Source organism: Pseudopipra pipra, chromosome 24 (genome assembly GCF_036250125.1).
Source record: "Pseudopipra pipra isolate bDixPip1 chromosome 24, bDixPip1.hap1, whole genome shotgun sequence".
Taxonomy (NCBI): domain Eukaryota; kingdom Metazoa; phylum Chordata; class Aves; order Passeriformes; family Pipridae; genus Pseudopipra; species Pseudopipra pipra.
The window spans coordinates 4,888,149-4,907,172 of NC_087572.1; positions in this window are offsets into that span (position 1 = coordinate 4,888,149).

Sequence of the window (19,024 nt, forward strand, 5' to 3'; positions counted from 1 at the left end):
AGAGCCACAGGAGTGGGGGAATGGCCTAAATTTAACATACAACAGGCTGCAGGAGGAGAGCACGTCCTTGGGTGACACTGGTTGAAGATCCAGGTCTTTTGCTGGACGGCAAAACACCAGTGGGCTTCCCCAAAGCAAGCCCTGGCTCCGGCGAGGTCAGAAATGAGCCGTGGCACTGCTCAGCTCCCAGATGCCTGTTTATACAGAGAAAAGCACCCAAAAACTTGTTTATACTGAGAAAAACATTGTGCTGAGAGTTGCAAGCATTCAACAAATGAGAGGGATCTCACAGAATCAGAGAATATTCAAGCTGGAAGGGACCCACCAGGATCATCAAGTCCAACACTTAAGTAAATGACCTTTATGGGGGGGGGAACCCTTAAACAGAGATCAGCTCCAGAATTCTTCATATGGAGAAAAGCAGGTCAAACATCGTGTTGAGAGTTAAAAGTGCTCAACAAATGAGAGGGAGCTCACAGAATCACAGAGTATTCAAGCTGGAAGGGACCCACCAGGACCATCGAGTCCAACTCTTAAGTAAATGACCTTTATGGGGACCAAACCCACAACTTTAGTGTTGTTGGCTGAGCTCATCTCAGAGCTGATTGAGATTCTTCCAGCAGCCCCAATTCTTCAAAATGAATGTATGAAGGATCAAAAAACCCCTCCCATTGTTCACAGCAAATGGGGCTGTACCTGCATCAATCATGCACATTGTGGGACATTTATACAGGATTATAGAAAGGGAAGTATTAATTCAGTGATGGATATTAATTCTGGGAAAGAAGGAGCTCCTCTTTGCTGCCTCAATTGTAGAAAAAATGCAATTCTTTCCAATGATATTACACTGGATTACACGGGAAACCACATTAACATATTCCCTGGGGTTTAGTGATCTCATAATGAAAATTCTGTTCCAAATCATCCAGGAAAGACAGGCTCTTGGGGGGAAAAAACCCTTTAGACTGAGAAAGCAAAAAGTAACCCCACATCAGCAAGTTTAAGATGTCATGTTTTGCTGACAGCTTCTGATGGGGTCACCACGGGACAAACAAGTGGGACAGGGGAAAATACATCCACTTGTTCAGTGGATGCTCTGTGCCAGGCATGGAAAAGGGCTTTGCCACTGCTTCCCTCTCCTGCTTCACAGCTGCACCCTCAGGGGTGGCTCTGAATGATGATCCATCGCCAAAGCTACACCAAAATATTTAGAATTTTACATTCCACCAAAGTCCTTCAGCTGGGGACGAGTTCCTGCCCAGAGAAGGGGTGGTTTGGACAGACAGTGTTTGATTCCATTGCCTTGGGCCTGACTTAAAATCTAACAGGTCCTGAGCCTGAGCACAGCTCTCTGCAGCCAATGAATTGACTCTGGTGGAGCTCAAGAGCTTTGGGACAAGTCATATTGACATCAAAGACAGCTCTAACCAGCATGGAAAAAGCTCAGATCAGTCAGAGATGTTTTCCTTGAAATTTGCTGTGATACCTTGAATTCCACCCATTTAAATGAGTTAAATAAGAATGTTATTACAGGTTAAACAAATACCAAAGGATCACTGAAGACAAGAAAGTGCTGCATTGTTAGAACTGTTCTGGAGAAGATAATCACCCATTATATTGTAAACCTCAAACGTGATTTAATATCCACTGTTTAAATAACATACATTTACCGCCTGATTAAAAATTAACCTCAGAGAATCATCATTTGTAATAGCAACACTTGCATGTTTGGAGACCCAGAGGGTGGGAGCAGAGTCTGGTGGGGAAATCTGCAAGTTAATGAGTCTCTGATTCTTTTCAGGTCTCGACCACAGTTTCAGGTAATTTGACTTTCTGTTTTTGAATGAGCTGCAGCATCAGCTCGGAGCAGCAGGGGCTGGACAGTCTGGGATTTCCTTCTGGTCCTTCCAAAGAGCAGGGCAGTGGCTTCTGATGTCCAGGACACCTGTGATGAGCAGGCAAAGGGCCAGGAAGTAGATGGGAGAGCTCCTCGCTGACTGATCCCACCTGAGGCAGAGCAGAGAAGGCTCCAGCCCAGGAGAATCTTGGGGTTGGACCTGTGCAGGGCTGAGGGTTGGACTGGATGGTCCTTGGGGGTCCCTTCCAGCTCAGCACATCCTGGGATTTTGGAATTGAAGGCTAATGACCTGTGTGGTTGTGTGAACATTCAGAGTGGTCTTTGAGGTGCCTGTTTTCCTCTCTGGAACCCAAAGTCAACCTTGTCCTTACCCCAGACTCTCAAAGAGGGGAGTCAGCTGATTTCCTTTTTTTGCCCCCACTATCTTGTGGGTTTAATCCTCTGAAACAAGCCCAGGAATGTTATATCCTCATCCACTCTAAACCAATGTGTTCGTGATCATTCTTGGAAAGAGCCAAACCCCTCCTGTACAGGGAAGGGCCTTCCAGGGAACTCCAAACCTCCCCTGTACAGGGAAGGGCCTTCCAGGGAACTCCAAACCTCCCCTGTAGAGAGAAGGGCCTTCCAGGGAACTCCAAACCTCCCCTGTACAGGGAAGGGCCTTCCAGGGAACTCCAAACCTCCCCTGTACAGGGAAGGGCCTTCCAGGGAACTCCCTTGGGTGCCCCAAATGCATTTACTGAAAGGTAGGAGAGTTGACAAAGCAGCTCTTTACCAAAAGCATTGCCTGGGGCATTCTATCCATCACATCCAAAGCCCTTGAAGGCAACAAAAAAAGCTCCAACTTTCTGGGGAAGATCATAAAATCACAGGATCTGCTGAGCTGGAAGGGACCCACCAGGATCAGCAAGTCCCTGCACAGGACACCCCAATATTCCCACACCCTGTGACCTCTGATTTCCCTCACAGGACCCATGTTCAGCAGGAGGTAAATGTGTCCCAGAGCCACTGAAGCAGGAACATTCCTGCTGGGAGGATGCAAATGCTACATGAAAAAATGAAAACAAATTTTACATCAATACCAAAATTCCTTTATCAACAGCTAATTATCATTTGTCAGAAAGAGCACAGGCTGCCCTGTGAGTTTAGTTCACTGCCTTAGTTTCATTCTTGGAAAGAACCAAAACTCCTCTGTACAGGGAAGGGTCATCCAGGGAACACCAAACCTCCCCTGTACAGGGAAGGGCCTTCCAGGGAACTCCCTTGGGTGCCCCAAATGCATTTACTGAAAGGTAGGAGAGTTGACAAAGCACCTCCTTATCAGAAGCATTGCCTGGGGCATTGCACCCATCACATCCAAAGCCCTTGAAGGCAACAAAAAAATAACTTCCTGGGAAAGATCATAAAATCATAAGACTGTAAAATCACAGAATCTGCTGAGCTGGAAAGGATCCACCAGGATCAACAAGTCCAACTCCTGGCCCTGCACAGGACACCCCAACAAGCCCACCCCCAGGATCCATGTTCAGCAGGAGGTAAATGTGTCACAGAACCACTGAACCAGGAACGTTCCTGCTGGGAGGATTCCATCCCACCCCGTGCACAGGCTGATTAGTTTTTAATGAAAACCAAGTTTGCATCAATACTAAAATTACCTTATCAGCAGTTAATTATCACTTGTCAGACAGAGCACAGGCTGCTGTGTGGGTTCAGCTCTGGGGGAGGTTTGTAATGCTGAATTTCCGACCTGGAGGAGCGAGCTCTTCTTGTCAGGAGTTGTTCGCGTTTGAACTGCTCCCCGTGGATCCCGGGATTTAAATGAGCTTTTGATTTCCTGGAAGATGACAGGCTTGGTATTTTTAAAGTGGTTCATCTGGAGATCAGACAGCACAATAGTGAATACACCCTAATGACTGTTTACGTTGTGCTCTCACACTGCTGGAACACTTCTTATCCTCAGGTATTTCGTAACCTATTTGGAGCTGTGGGTCTGCTGTTGGATATACTGAAGCATTTGAATGGCTCTAAGAGCTGTGTTTGATGAAACACAGGTTTTGGTACACCTGAGCCATCTTCATTCATTCCAGGGGAGGAAATGGTAATCAGAACATTTCAGCATATTGCAGATTCACTTGCAACCCTTTGAAAGGGAACCAGAACTTGGCTGTTCCTCCTGACGTTTTGTAAACAACCTTTCTTCTGGCTTGTCAGAAAAAGTGAAGATGGAAAAGTGGCAAAAGCAGAGTTGCTCTTCACCAGGAGAGGGTTTGCCACAGGCTGAGCTCCTCAGCATTTGTTGGATTCTCCAGGGAAGGAAGGTCTCCCAGCTCCCATCCCAGCCCGGGGCACGAGGCTGATTGTGAGACCCGTCAGCATTAAGGACATTTCCCCAGTGAAGACATTTTCCCCGCTGACCTGCAGATCTCTTGGTCTCAGGTTTAATGTTCCCTCACCCTCTCCAAAGACATCTTTGAAGCACCACGATCTTTGCAGCAGCTGATGTGCCCCCACCCCACGTGCCAAGAAAGGCAGCAATGAAGTAACCAATAAAACATAACCCTGTTCCATTACAGACCACGAAAATTACCCTCATCCTGGCAGAGGAGGTTTTTTCTTTCTTTTTGGCAGCCTTTATTTGTGTTGCTGGTCCACAGTTCCCTTTTTCCAACGAGGGCTGGGAATGCAGTGATTTAAATGAAGGATTCATGCAGCTCCCATCTGCTAAGTATCTTCTCGTTAACCAGATGACACTCCTGCTTTACATAAGGCAGGAATTCCTTTATCTGGCGTGATTAAAGGTAGCAGAACTTCTAAGATGCACCTATAAATTCTTGCCTTCATTTAAGCCCCAAACAGCGGGAGAACAATGGACAGATTGTGTCTGAGGCTGTGAAAATAAAACTGCCACATGATATTGATTTAAGTGTCATCCAAGTCCCAGCACAGTTCAAAAAGCAGAGTATATCTGTGTTAGCACAGCCAGCCATAAATCCAGGAATTAAGGAGGTGGAGTGAAGGGGAGGAGAAAGAGCAGCTGAAATGTTAGAGATTTAATCCATTCTCTTCCAGCCTGGGGAAAGGAAATTGGGGCACATGGGCCAGCCTTGATTTATGGTGCCCAGACCTCTCTTTCACAGGTTTGATCCATCTTAATCACCAAAATCAGAAGACTGAGTGTGGTGCCAACACACCCAGAAGGATCCCAGGTGTCCATGTGGTGCCAGAGGCACAGGAAGGTTCATCTCTGCCCCCTTCCCTTTCCTGGGAACACCAAGGCCACAAACCCGGAGCTGATGCTCTGCAGAACATCTTGGGAGTATTTGCTTGGCCAATCTCAGGAGCAGGAGGCATCAAAAAAAAGGGATGTATGTCCCTGTGTTGGCAGGTCAGGCAGCATTCAATCTTCAATAAACTAAAATATAACCAAAATCTCTCTACTACACATCAATATAGCATTATCACAAACTTAACTCTACTCTTAGTACTTAACTTACATTACAGGAGCTCTGTGACTGCTGCCAGTGTGCCCTTTCCTTTCCTTGTGACTGCACAGGAATTAAAACCTGCATCCAACTCCGTGGCTCAAACAGAGCCACAAAATTCCCCACTTGGAGAAGAAGAAAAAAACCACAGAATCATGGAAACAAAGAATTGTTCAGGTTGGAGGAGACCTTTAAGATCATCAATCCAACCATCGATCATGTTCAGCACCAGCCGTGTCCTCCAGTGCCAAACCCCTTGAACACTTCCAGGGATGGGGATTCCGTGACTTACAACCCTTTCTGTGCAGAAATATTCCTGATATCTAACACAAATCTCCCTTGGAGAATCTTGGGGCTGTTTCCTCTCATCCTGAGCCATCACATTTCCTTTGCACACCCGATAAAACAGGAGGGATCCAACCAACCCACGGCCCAAAACTCTGTGGGGCTCTGCTAAAAACTGGCTCCCGGTTATATCCAAGAATTTCTGGCTTATGGAGAGTCTGGAGCAGCACCACACACATCAGGACAGTCTAATGCTGCTTCTACTCCTCATCAACTCATTTAGGACACATTTTTTATGTGCGAGAAATTCCCACTCAGACCAAAATGTCCACAGTTCAGTAAGGACAAAGTGCAAAGAAAACTAGAAAAGAAACAGAGTAGTATGAAAATTAAAAGCCCTGAACACCAGGCAGCATGCTCTTTTTTTTTATAATTCCATACCAAGTGCAGCATCTCCAATTTTCTGTGTTGTGCTGTAATTTCCCTTAATCCAGAATTCGGTTCTAATCATTTGCATAATTTGAAATATTTTTTCTTTGGGTGGATGCAAAAGGTTCTGCAGGGGATTTTGGGTTTGGTGGTGGGTTTGTTTTGGTTTTTTTTTCCCTTTCCCTGTAAGACTTTTATGAAAATGATGCCTCTGTAGCAGCATCTTTTACTTAAACAAAAAAGGAGGGGTGGAAAATTGCAGGATCAGCCACGATATTATTACAGAGGGATAATGTGAGTGCAGCCATTTGGCTGATTTCCTTTTTAACTGAGGCTTGCACTAAATAGTTTCATCTGCCTCTCAGGGAAATGCTGGTTGGACCAACCACGTTCCTCCCCACCTCCTCTCCCTAAGAGGTTGGCACTGAAGTTTTTTCCAGCACTTATCCCAGCCGAAGGAAAACCCTCCAAGAAGAGCCTGTGGCAGGACAGACCCATATTGATAATTATAATTAATGATTATAAATACTTTTAAAATATTATACTAACTAATTATTATTTGTTATTAATTATAATAATTATTTTTTCTAAAAATAATTAATAATTATTTTTTTGCCACCTTAAATATCACTGCTTCAATATAGTTCACTATCCTATCCTATTTTATACTACACTATTAGTTGTTTTTAATGTTTATCTTATGGAGCAAATAATTCTGATTAAGTGTTTTTTGTCTGATCGTTTGTAATAAGAAATGATTCGTTTTATATAAACATTCCTGTTTTGCCAACCATTAAAACCTGTGGTACAAAAAGTGGTTCAATCCCACCTCTGTAATTCCTTAAATTTAAACTATTGGCACGACCTGAGACCGAGGTTGGATGCAGCCCCACCCAGACTCCTCTCTGAGTTTAGAAAGCCAGGGAGTCCTTCCTGCACCTCAGGGCACAATGGCAGGGCTTTTGAATACATTTTGTCCAAACTTTCCACTCCCACCCGTGACAGATCCACCACCCCAGGAATGTGGGATGCTTTGCACTTCCCCTGTCCCCTCACCCCGGGGCTCTCAGCAAACCCTCCCAGGGAGCTCCTCGTTCCCTGTCTGAGGGATGTTCTCAATTTGTCTCAATTTATCTCAATTTATCAACCTCAGCCCGTTTTTTGGTGAAGTCTTTAACACTGCCAGGGCTTTTTTCCCCCAGTTTGTCACTTCATTCTGCTCCAGGAGGGGTCAAAGAGGCTCCTGCAAGTTGGCTGGAGGGCTTTGCAGACACTGGGAAAGGAACCCTGAGGTTTGCTTTGCCTCTGACCACAAGGGATGGAAGGCAGTGGGGAAAATCTCAGCTTACACAAGCTGCTGGTTAAAGAAAATTTTACTCTCTGTTGAGACCCCACACCATGCTCTGAAACCCTGGATTTGGGGAAATTTCTCATTTCCCAACACACCAGGAAGCATCTCCCCAGCACTGATGGTTCCTCAGGGCTGATGGGGAGCAGCCCTGCTTTGGACCAGGGCTTGTGGTTCCCCAGAGTGTGGGACTGGGGAAGGCACCTCATTTATCCCTCGTATTCCACAGAGCCAGTCATGGAATGAGAAAGGAGGAATCTCCCTCCCCTGCACTGATGTTTCACTTCAGCTCTCCCTCCCTCTCCCTCAGAACCTGCAGCCAAGACTGTCCCTCCCTCATCCTTCTGCTTTAGGAGCGTTTTCCCCCTCCTTTCACAAGTTTGGGAAGAGCCATAGAAATCACTGAGTCCTAGAGAATCACACCTCTCACCTTTTCACCTTTTGGAGGATGATTTCTTCTCCACATCTCTGCAAGAAATTTGGTTTTTAGCATGTAACCAAAATGCTCGGAGAGGATAAAAATCCCCCAGGTCTGAACAAAAGCAGGGCACTAACTAGCACTCTTTTCATTCTGGCTGCAGATAAACTCCAACATCCTTTCTTATCTTGGAAGTTGCAGTAAAATCCACCTTGAAGCCAAACCTTCCCGTGGTGGAAGACACTCAAAATCAAAGGCACTGTGTGGATTTACAGCAGTTAAACCCCCAGCAGACACTGGGTAATTGCACTGAGAACTGACTCAAAGAAACTGGGTTTTATTTTTCCTGTGCTGACAACTTTAAAAAATCACGCTTTTCAAGTGTGAAATGAAAGATTTGTGTAATTGCTCATCCTTTGTACTCCAGTTTATTAAAACTGTGACTTGCACATTAAAATGAGATTATATATAAAGGGAGGAGAAACACAGGGGGACTAATTGCCACATAATGTAGTGACTCGGGGAGAGGAACAGCACAGTTTGTTGGCAGGGCTGATGAACAGGAGCTACAGAGCTGGGATAAAGTTCCTGGGATAAAATAAAGAAATAAATGGAAGTTTTTTAGTGTTTGGTTCTTGTTTCATCCCCCTGATATCACTGTCTCTGCAGGAGAAGCCAGAGCCCAACTGAGCCCAATTTTTGAGGATATTTTGTGCAGTTGGTTCCAAACTTAAAGCAAGAGGGAACCAGTTTGTGAAACTTCAAAGGCAGATGCAAATGGTATTTATGTGCTAAAGGGAGCAGCAGAACACATAAATTCCATCAGTTGGATCCCAAACACAGGCCAGAAGGAAAAGAGTTTGAAAAGATGGGCAAGCCACCCCTTTCCTTCAGCTCAGCCACCCCAGGGAGGTCTCAGCTTCTCTTCTACCTACAGAATAACCCAGCCACGAGATTTCTGTGTCTCTGTGTATTTAGACACAGAATTGTTCGTGGAATTTTGGGTATTGATGTTCAATCTCATGTCAGAATCACAGACTGTGAGTAGAGATTCACCAGCCCTGAGGAAACGATATCTTCGGAGGCAACAGAGAGAGATGAATTCTTACAGAGGGTGGGTCAGTGTGTTTCTCCAAGGGAACCACAGCTCTGTTCCTGGGGGTGGTTTGGGGCTCCTCAGGGCAGGACACTGAGGGGCTGGAGGTGTCCAGGGAAGGGGCTGGAGCAGCAGGAGCAGCTGAGGGAGCTGGGGGGGTCGGGCTCTGCTCCCAGGGAACAAGGGACAGGAGGAGAGGGAACGGCCTCAAAATGCACCAGGGGAGGGTCAGGTTGGACATCAGGAGGAATTTCCTCATGGAAAGGGTGGTCAGGCCTTGGCAGGGGCTGCCCAGGGAGGTTTGGAGTGCCCACTCCTGGAGGTGTCCAAGCAATGACTGCATGTGGCACTGCAGATCCCACACAATCCTGGCCCCACAGTGGCTTCCACAGAAGCTGATTAGAAGTAAAGAGACAAAAGGAAAAGTTGTCGTTAAGAAAAAGAAGCCTTGACAGGACTATTTAAGATTTAGTCTGGCTGCTGAAGTGACTGTCAGTGGTAAGAACATTTTTACAATGCTCATGAAGTCTCAGACAGGAGCAGTGCTGGTGCTGCTCAGGAGACAGTCACTCCAATACATTCAGGCCGTTTCTCCTGTCATCCTAATTTTGGCTGTAATAGAATGGGATAGAGGGAGAAAAAGGGGGGAAGCAGCTAAACTGACAAGGCCTTTCTTTCAGTTCTAAGACCCTCAAAGTTGCAGCTCTCTGGATTTACATGGTTTATTAACAGCGTGTGCTGCCAAGTGGAACAAAGGTATTAATCCTTCAGGATAAATCCTCTTGCTGAGCTGGCTGGGATGGAGCCCCAGTTACCTCTGAGTGTCAGGGTGGGACAGGCCACCAGCACACAAGGGTAGAAACTGGGCAGGAACAGCTTCTCCAAGACAGAGCAGTTTGCAGCCATTCAGTGGGAAGATTTCTTCTGTTCCCATTGAGATATTTCCAGTTCTTTTCCCAAAGCACAGGCTGGAAGAGGCAGAGAGGAACCACTGTTGTGGGATGGCTCTGCAAAGTCAAGGCAAAGGGCTGATGGTGGAGGGAGAAGAAGGGGTGCTGAGGCAAATAAAACCTCTTTATTCCCACTCCTCCCAGGCCTCACCAACTCACGTGCACCCCTGGGATCACAGAATCCCAGACTCTGCCAAGTTGGAAGGGACCCACAAGGATCACTGGGACAAAATCCTTGCACGCTGCCTTACAATGGATTCCCTGTTGGATTTAGCCCCAGGTGAGCTGTGCTGGATCCCATAGGAAGGGGGGGGTGAGGTCTGGATCCCATAGGGAAGGCAATTCCCGAGCAGGTGGCCCAGCCTGTCCCTGCTCCCAGTGTGATGTCCTACCAGGACAGCATCAAACACACCTCAGGTGGGCCTTTAAAGTCCTACAGAACATAAATAATAAAGACTGTGTTGCTACACAGGTGATAAGTAGTCACAAAGACAGGAGAGTTCCAAAAAAAGGAAGGGAAAATCGATGGAATTCAGCCTGGAGAAGGGAAGACTTTGGAGTGACATCATTACAGCCTCCTAATGCCTGAAGGGAGCTGACAAGAAGATGGAGCCAGACTATTTCCAAGGGCCTGGAGGGACAGGAAAAGAGGGAGTGGCTTCACATGGAAAGGGAGTAGGTTTAGGCTGGATATTGGGAAAAAACCCTTCCCTATGATGCTGGGGAGGCCCTGGCACATGTTGCTCAGAGAAGCTGTGGCTGCCCCTGGATCCCTGGAAGTGTCCAAGGCCACACCTGTGCTGGTGGAAGGTGTCCCTGCCCATAGCAGGGGGTGGAATGAGATGAGCTTTAAAGTTCCTTTCAAGACAAATGATTTTGTAATTCTATTAAATGTTGTTTCCTTGTCCTTTCCAATTCCTTTTGTTCTGATGACCCAACCCTGCAGGTCACAGCAATCCTGCAGAGGTGCAAAATTAAAACTCCCCTGAGCAGAGGCAGAATAGGAAAAAAAGGAGTGGGATGGGTTGAAGTGGGGGGAATGTCCCTGTGTGCAAAGACTTGATTAACCCAAGATTCTCAGAACAGGAACCCTCCCAAGAATCAAAAACCCCTTGGCACAAAGCAGAGAGATGAAAACTGCAGCAGAGGGCAAAGAGCTGATTTGGGCTCTTCCCTCAAACTACTGTGTCCCCCTACATGTGCACACAGATCCTTTGGGTGCCCCAGAACCCCCATCTCCTGAGGATCTTGCTGTCCAATGGTCTGCCCAGCAGAACCCAGCCAAAGGCCTTTGGTGCCTGGGGAAGTTTCCCATGGAAACACAGAGTGAATTGGTTTTATTCAAGCAGGAGGTGGCAGCTCTGGTGGGGTGGGGAGTGCCCATGGCCCGATTTGGCTGCTCTGCCTCCTGAGCATCAGCATCTGTCACTTGAGATGGACCTAACAGGGCCAACAGCTTCGAATATCCCCAATTCCCAGAAGATTTATCCCAAGTGAGTGGCTGTTTTCAAACAGATGGCCCTTGCTTTTTGAAACATCATCGAAGATCTCGTTCAGGACCCTTGGAATGGAACCTTTGGCTGGTCTCAAACTGGCCTCCAGCAGCAGGCAAGTGTCCCTGGAGGGCCAGGAAACCATGGAATGCCATGGAGCAGAGAGATCCTGAGGAGGAAAAGGCAGGTATTTCCAAAGCCCTTCTTCATTTGACCCTCCTGCTCTCAAATCTTGGTCTCACTCATGCTGAGCTCTTAATCTGTGAGTGACTTCTCTCCATGTGTGTGTTGACAGAGCTCCTGTGCTGCAGTTATTAAACTCTGCTACATGTGTAGGTGTATAATTGCAGAGAGGCTCTTTTTTTTTTTTTTAAATAATGTATTTTGTTCCGTCCACAAATATAGAACATAATTATCCGCAATTACTGCCGGCTTATCCAAAGAACTGGAGATTGTTCCCCCTCACGCTGGAGAACAGGAGAGGAGAACTTGTCCCTCTTCATGGCCCAGCACTGCTGAATTCCCAACTGTGCTCTCCACACCCCCAATTACAGGCAGGATGTTTGTGTGTGAGTGGCAAAGCAAAACAGATACAGACAGAGCCTCAGAAATCCTTAAATCTGGAGAAGGGAGAGGAGGAAAGTTGTATGGAATTGTCAGACTGCCCAGGGCAGAGTTCTTGTCCAGTCCTGCAGCAGGTGGGTTGTTTGGTTAAGAGGCCAAAATCTGGTGCCTCAGGGAATTGTTTGGTTTCCAGTGTGATGGTCCAAACTTGCTGGGTAACTGAGAGAGCTCCGAGACTGTGCAGAGGGACCTGAGACAAGGGATGGAGGGACAGGACACAGGGAATGGCTTCCCACTGCCAAAGGGGAGGGTTAGGTGGGATACTGGGGAGAAATCCTTCCCTGGGAGGGTGGGGAGGCCCTGGCCCAGGTTGCCCAGAGAAGCTGTGGCTGCCTCTGGATCCCTGGAAGTGTCCAAGGCCAGTTAGGATCAACCTGGGCTGGTGGGAGGTGTCCCTGCCCATGGTGGGGGTGGAATTGGATCACCCATAAGTTCCCTTCCAACACAAACCATTCTGGGCTGCTGGGATTCTCAATTATCAGTTAGGAATAACAGAAATATCTGATTGATTTTTTTCCCCCAGATCAGATCTAGTAAAGGTCAATCTCAATTTTCAGTTTCCTTCTGTTGATTTTCACCCTGTTTTCACTCCTATTCCACCTAAATGATGAGCCTTCAGAAGGGAGGACACTTTCCTTACCATGAGTGGTGTGAAGACCACACAGGTCCAGTCCCTGATGTTTTTCTCCTATTGGGAATATGGAAGTCAGAAAGTGTTGCTGGGTTTTTATCCTTGTTTTGCATTCCTGGCCACAGCCCAATTTCCCTGTAAGTTCCTCCTTTATTCCAATACCATTTACTGGAAGATACAAACCCAAAGCCTTCGTGTTTGGGTGTCTCACAAAAGAACTTGATCTTTGTTATTCTGCTCCCAGAATGAATCCAGATCAGAAACCAACCCTAAACATATATAAACACATCTGCTGCACCCTGGATCTTTAGCCTCCATCAATTAATATCATTTATTAATCGTATTCCACCAAGCAAAAAATATTCTCATTTAAATTGTCCTACAAAGTGGAATTTCCCAAACAGAAAATCATCTAGAAAGGAAGGGAGAGGGACAACACCCCTTCCAGAGAAAGGAGGACACTTTTTTTACCATGAGTGGTGTGAAGAAAACACATATCCAGTCCCTGATGTTTTTCCTTCATTAGGAATGTGGAAGTTGTAGCACAGTGGAAAGTGTTCCTGGATCTCTATCCTTGTTTTGTCCTTCTAGCCATAGCATAATTTCCCAGTAAGATGTTCCCCCTTCATTTCTGGACCATTTGATTGAAGATACAAACCCCAAACCTTTGTGTTTGTGTGTCTCACAAAAGAGCCTGATCTTTGCTTTTCTGCTCCCAAAATGAATCCTGCTCTGAAACCAATCCTAAATATGTATAAACACATCTGCTGCACCCTGAATTTTTAGCCTCCATCAATTAATACCATTTATATTCCACCCAGTAAAGAATATTCTCATTTAATTTGTCCTATAAAGTGACAATTCCCAACCACAAAAGGGAATGGAGAGAGACAACACCCCAAAGTATATCCTCAACTTTTGAACTATTCCCAAAGGGCTTCAAATTGTGGCACCATTTCTACATTTCTCCAGGTTCCTGTCACTCTGTGGGACTGGGAAGTGATTCTTTGGGATATAATTGACCATGTGACCCCCAGGGAATGCAGGGAAGGGCTGACTCTGTGAGAGTTTAATGGTCCTTCGGTGTCTTTGAAATTTTTGTGCTGTCAAACAGTGCATATTCTGGGCATCAATCTTACATCTGACCAGGGGATTATGAAGGTACTGGAGCATCATTTTGTCCACGTGCTAATATAGTGTTTCTAATCTTTCTGAATTTTTGTGTCCAATAATATGTGTTCTGTGCACTGGGCTTTTATATCATCGGGGGAGATGCTGAGGGGGCTGGAGAGAGATGAGGCTGTTCCTCCTGAGAGGGGCCCTTAAAGATGTGCACAAACATCATAAGGGCAGAAGAGAACGGGCCAAACCTCCCCTCAGCAACAGGAAAAAGAGCACAAACTGACACACGGGATGTTCCACCTGAAAATGAGGGGAAATTTCCTGGTTTTGAAGGTGAGAGAGCCTCAGAACAGCCTGCCCTGGGTCTCCTGCTCTGGAGATCCCCAGAGCCTGCCTGGACATGATCCTGCTCAGCCTGCAGGTGGGTTGCACCAGGTGATCTTCCAACCCCCCCCCAGTCTGGGATTCTGTTATTTCTGTGGTATGTGCCCATTTTGCACTTCATCCTTAGTGATTCTGTTATTATTGCTGTTCTCTGACAGATATTTTCTTCTTCTTTAACCCTTTTGCCCTGAACCTGGACTATAAAAAAAAAAGCCTTGCAATTTTCCCTTTTTTTTTTTTTTTAACACAAATTGTTCTGAGAAACAAAATCGTCGTTATTATGCCTGAATGTTCTTTTTTTTTTTTTTTAAGAAAAAATTTCAAACTAAAAAAAAAAAAGCTTTAACAATAGCAGTGAGGGTGGAAAGGGGGTGAAATTACGTTTCTCTGAAAAGTGGCTTTGGAATTTTAACACAACGATTTTCCAGGAGAAAAGCTTAAGGGATCATATCAAATGAATTTTGCCATCAGAGTGAGAGATCTGTCTGCAGATGGGGGAAGCATATTTTAATTTGACAGAGGGCTTCAAGGGACTTTGACAGAATTACAGAATTCATTTTGCTAGCAGATATGATCGAGGTATTAGACAAAAACACATTTTGCAATGAGACCACGGTGAGCTGTTTGACATAATGTGTTTTGGACACAGGAATTTCCTTGCTAGTGAAGCAATGGATTCTTATTTCTGGTTAGAGGGACCCCCCAGGCTCCTGCTGAAAGGAGAAGCAGGGTGGTGTTTTTCCAGAGGGGGGAATGTTAGAAGCAATCAGAACCTTTTGATACTCCCCATTATTACTCTGCTCACCATCTGGTCACCCCACACTGCAGGGAAGGCTTGGAACCACTGAAGGAAGGGCTGGAGCCACTGAAGAAAAACTGAAAACACTGAAGGAAGGGCTGGAACCATTGAAGAAAGGGCTGGAATCACTGAAGGAAGGTTTGGAATCATTCAAGGAGGAGCTGGAACTCCTGAGGTGCAGAGAATGAGGGAGCAGCTCCGTTCCTTCCTCGCACGTTCCAGAGGGAGTTGTGGGCAGGCAGTGCTGGGAAAGGGCCTGGGAATTCCAGGGGGAATGAGGTGTGTCCCAGGGTACTACCCTGCTCCCTGAAACTTCCACTTTGTGTGTGGATTTCTGGGTGGGAATGGCACCTCCTGCTGAATTCTCTGTCAGGGAGGAAAGAAGGGCTCAGTGTTCCTGTGCTTTCAACAACTCTTTGCTATCCCAGAAACCTGGGGGGAGAATTCCCCTTTCTGTGGATCCAACACTCACTGGAGCTGTCACTGCACCTCCTGATGTTTTCTCTACTTTTATTTTTTTCCTCTCTCTCCTTTTTCCCCACCCCATTTTTTGTGCTTTAAGGAGCTCATTGAGTCAGTTCTGTGCTCTTGCTTCTATTCCTTTTGGTGAAGGAATGACAGAAGCGTGGGTTCATTTGCTGAATCTTTTTAATAAATTCCTCTGTCATTAGAGGAATGTGATTGATAAATCACAGCCTCCCTTGTTGTGGGTTCTGACAGTGCTGTGGATATGTTTTTAAACAAAAAGGTCAAAAAATTACATATTTATCTAAGGAATAAATCACTCTTTGTGCATGAACAGCCCAGGGAAGTGTCCCTTGGCAATGGGAGAATATATACAGTATTTAGGCCAGAGAATAGCAGTCAGATCACTAAATCCTTATGTACAGGAGCCCCAAAGCAGACATGAGAGAAGAGCAAATAATTCACCCAAAACTCAATAGTATCACTGTGACTTCATGACCTTTAGTACATTTGGACCAGACCAACTTTGGAAAAGCTCAGAAAATTCCTGGCTGAAACTTATATTCAAGGATTTACCCTCTATAACCCTGAACACCACTCCAAGAGACACCTCAAGAGCTAACAAAGGAACCCACAAATGGAGTATCCAGGACTGGGAGCCCTGAGGGGATCAGGATTTGGGGACACTCTGACCCCACTGCAGGAGGAGATGCCACCCAGGAATGTGATGCTGGGGATAAGCCATGGAATGGTTTGGATTGGAAAGGAGCTTAAAGCTCATCTCATTCCACCCCCTGCCATGGCCAGGGACACCTTCCACCAACCCAGGTTGCTCCAACCTGCCCTTGGACGCTCCCAGGGATGGGGCAGCCACAGCTTCTCTGGGAAATATATTCCATCTCCTCTGCACCCTCACAGGGAAGAATTCCTTCTCAATATCCCATCTAAACCCACTCTCTGCATTTTGAACCCATTCTCCCTTATCCTGGCATTCCAGGCCTTTGGCAAAGTCTCTCTCCATTTTTCCTGTTGGCTCCTTCAGGTCCTGGAATGCCAGCATGAGTTCACTCCAAAGCTTCGCTTCTCCAGGAAGGAATAAACACAGAACTGCCCCCAGTGCTGATCTGTGGCTCTAAAAAAGTCAGTGGGCACCAAGCCTGTGTTTAGGCCAGTTAGTCTCAGGCCTAGGGTAGGCCAGGAGTAGTGAGAGATGAACCCGTGGCTGCAGGCACTGCAGTGGGGCAGGTGGACAATCAGGGATTATCTGCCCCAGACTTGGAGGAACATCTGAAAAGGAAGAACTCACAGGAATCTGATGTGCCAGAAGTTCAGATTTGCCTCTGAGTGATGCTGAACATTTTCATCTCCTTTTCAGGCCGGGTTTTAAGGTGGGGTAAATTCGGGATTGCTCTGTCCCTGATAACAAGGCAAATTCCCACTGGCCCCCTCTGGCCTGTGAGCAGCATGTTCATCTCAGAGGAGCAGGAATACCACATTTTTGTGGGATGGAGCCTCGGAGAAGTGAAGGCAGAAGTCCAGAGGAGCTGCACTGGCTGCTGTGATTTCAGCTGCTTAGTAAAAGAGGCAGCAGCCAGAGACAGAAACTCAGGGATATTCCATTTCTCTGCTTCTCAGCAGCGAAGCAAGAAGAGAAGAGGGGATGGCAAGGACTAAAGGAGGCTTGACAGCAAAGGCTGAGGCACCAGACTCCCTGCTTTCAGAAGATTATCTTGGCACTTGGGCATCTGTTCAGCCTCTCAGAAAGGGAGAGCTCGAGATCAATGTGTGCCCCCTCATCCCACCCAACTTCCGTGCGGAAAACGCCTGAAAGATGAAGTGAAAGTTCAAGCAGCTGAGGGAGCCTTTGGAATGTATGCTGGGAAATAATTAGCTAATTAACAGTCTTTTGCTTGGCTGCGGAGGAATTTGTAATCCATTTCCCATGGAATGCACAGTAATGACCCTGTAATGGGATTTTAAGCCCCTCATCACTTGTCAGGCGCAGATAAGTGAGGCTGGGAATGTGCTGAAGGGGCTGAGGGCTGGGTGTCTCATGGTTGAGGCCTTCTCCAGCCTGAATGATTCTGGAATTCTCTGAATCTTTGGGTAGAATGGATGGACAGCACTGTGTTTTCACCCGTTATATCATGGTGGTGGTGGAAGGAGGAAGGAGGGGCTCCTGAGCTGAGCTTGAGACCAGCAGTGCTCCCCTAAACTCCACCTGCCCAGGCTGGGTTGGGTGAGAAAGGGCTCTTCTGGACTCATCCCTGAGTCCAAAGTGAGTGTAACCATCTCTTTAGCTCCAAGAAAAGCACCTCCACTCAGATCATACAGGCAGCAGAAAGGTAGGGTCAAACTCTACAGCAGTAGCTGAGCCAAGGTTACACGGATGCCTACATTCAACAGCTTACTCAAGGGATAATTCTGAAAGGACTGGATTTGCCTGGAGGGTTTTTTGCCATAACAGGCATGAAACATATTTAAGAGAGTATGGAAGGTTTCTCTTGTCAAAGTTTTTTAAAGGTGCTTTTGCCTTATTCAGCATTTCTCTCTGTTATGACAATATAAGTGTTTATGGGACTGCAGTGCAAACACTGCTACGAGTTCTATGAAATTTAAAGGGGAAGTTCTGAACACTTTTCTTCTTTTCCTTTTGTGTGTGTGTGTTGAGGGGGTTGTTTAATTGGTTTTTGTTTGTTTTGCTTTTGTTTTAACTTGCACTATTTCAGCCATCTGGTTTATAGGCAATTCTCTAGATAATTCCATTGCCATAATGAGCAAAGCTGAGGCCTGGGGGTGAGACCTTCACCCAGGAATGTCTGTTCCACAGGGTTCTGCTGTCCTGCCCTGGGGCTTTCAAAACAAGCAAGATGTTGACTTGTTAGAATGAGCCAAAAGGAGGACACTAAGTTGATCTCAGGGCTGGAGCCAGGCTAGGAGATCTGGGGGGGTTCACTTGGAGAAGAGAAGGCTCCAGGGAGACCTTGGAGCCCCTTCCAGGGTCTAAAATGGCTCAGGAGAGCTGGAGAGGGACTTGGGACAAGAGATAGAATGGAAAGGAGAGATGGAGAGAGACTATTGACAAGAATGGCTTCCCACTGCAGAGGATGGGGTTAAATGGGATATTGGGAAGGAATTCTCACCTTTGAGAGTGGTGAAACCCTGGCACAGAGGATGGAAAACATGAGGTTTAAGGTCCCTTCCCAACAAACCATTCTGGGATTCCATGATTCTCGATTACCAATCAGAGATAACAGAAATATCTGATTGCTTTTTTCCCCCAAATCATACCTATTAGAGATCAATTCACGTTCTCAAATTCCTTCAGTTGGATCTCCCCCTCTTTTAACTACCGTTTTGCCTCGAAGCTGAGCTTTCAGAAAGCACCTCGTTTTGGCATTTCAGGACACAAAGGGACCTTAGAAAAGTGTGCAGAGTGACTTTTTACACAGGCAGAGTGTGCCAGGCCAAGGGGGAAATGACTTCCCACTGCCAGAGGGCAGGGTTAGATAAATACTGGGGAGAAATCCTTCCCTGAGAGGGTGGGGAGGCCCTGGCACAGGTTGCCCAGAGGAGCTGTAGCTGCCCTATCCATGGAAGTGTCCAAGGCCAGTTTGGAGCAACCTGGGCTGGTGGAAGG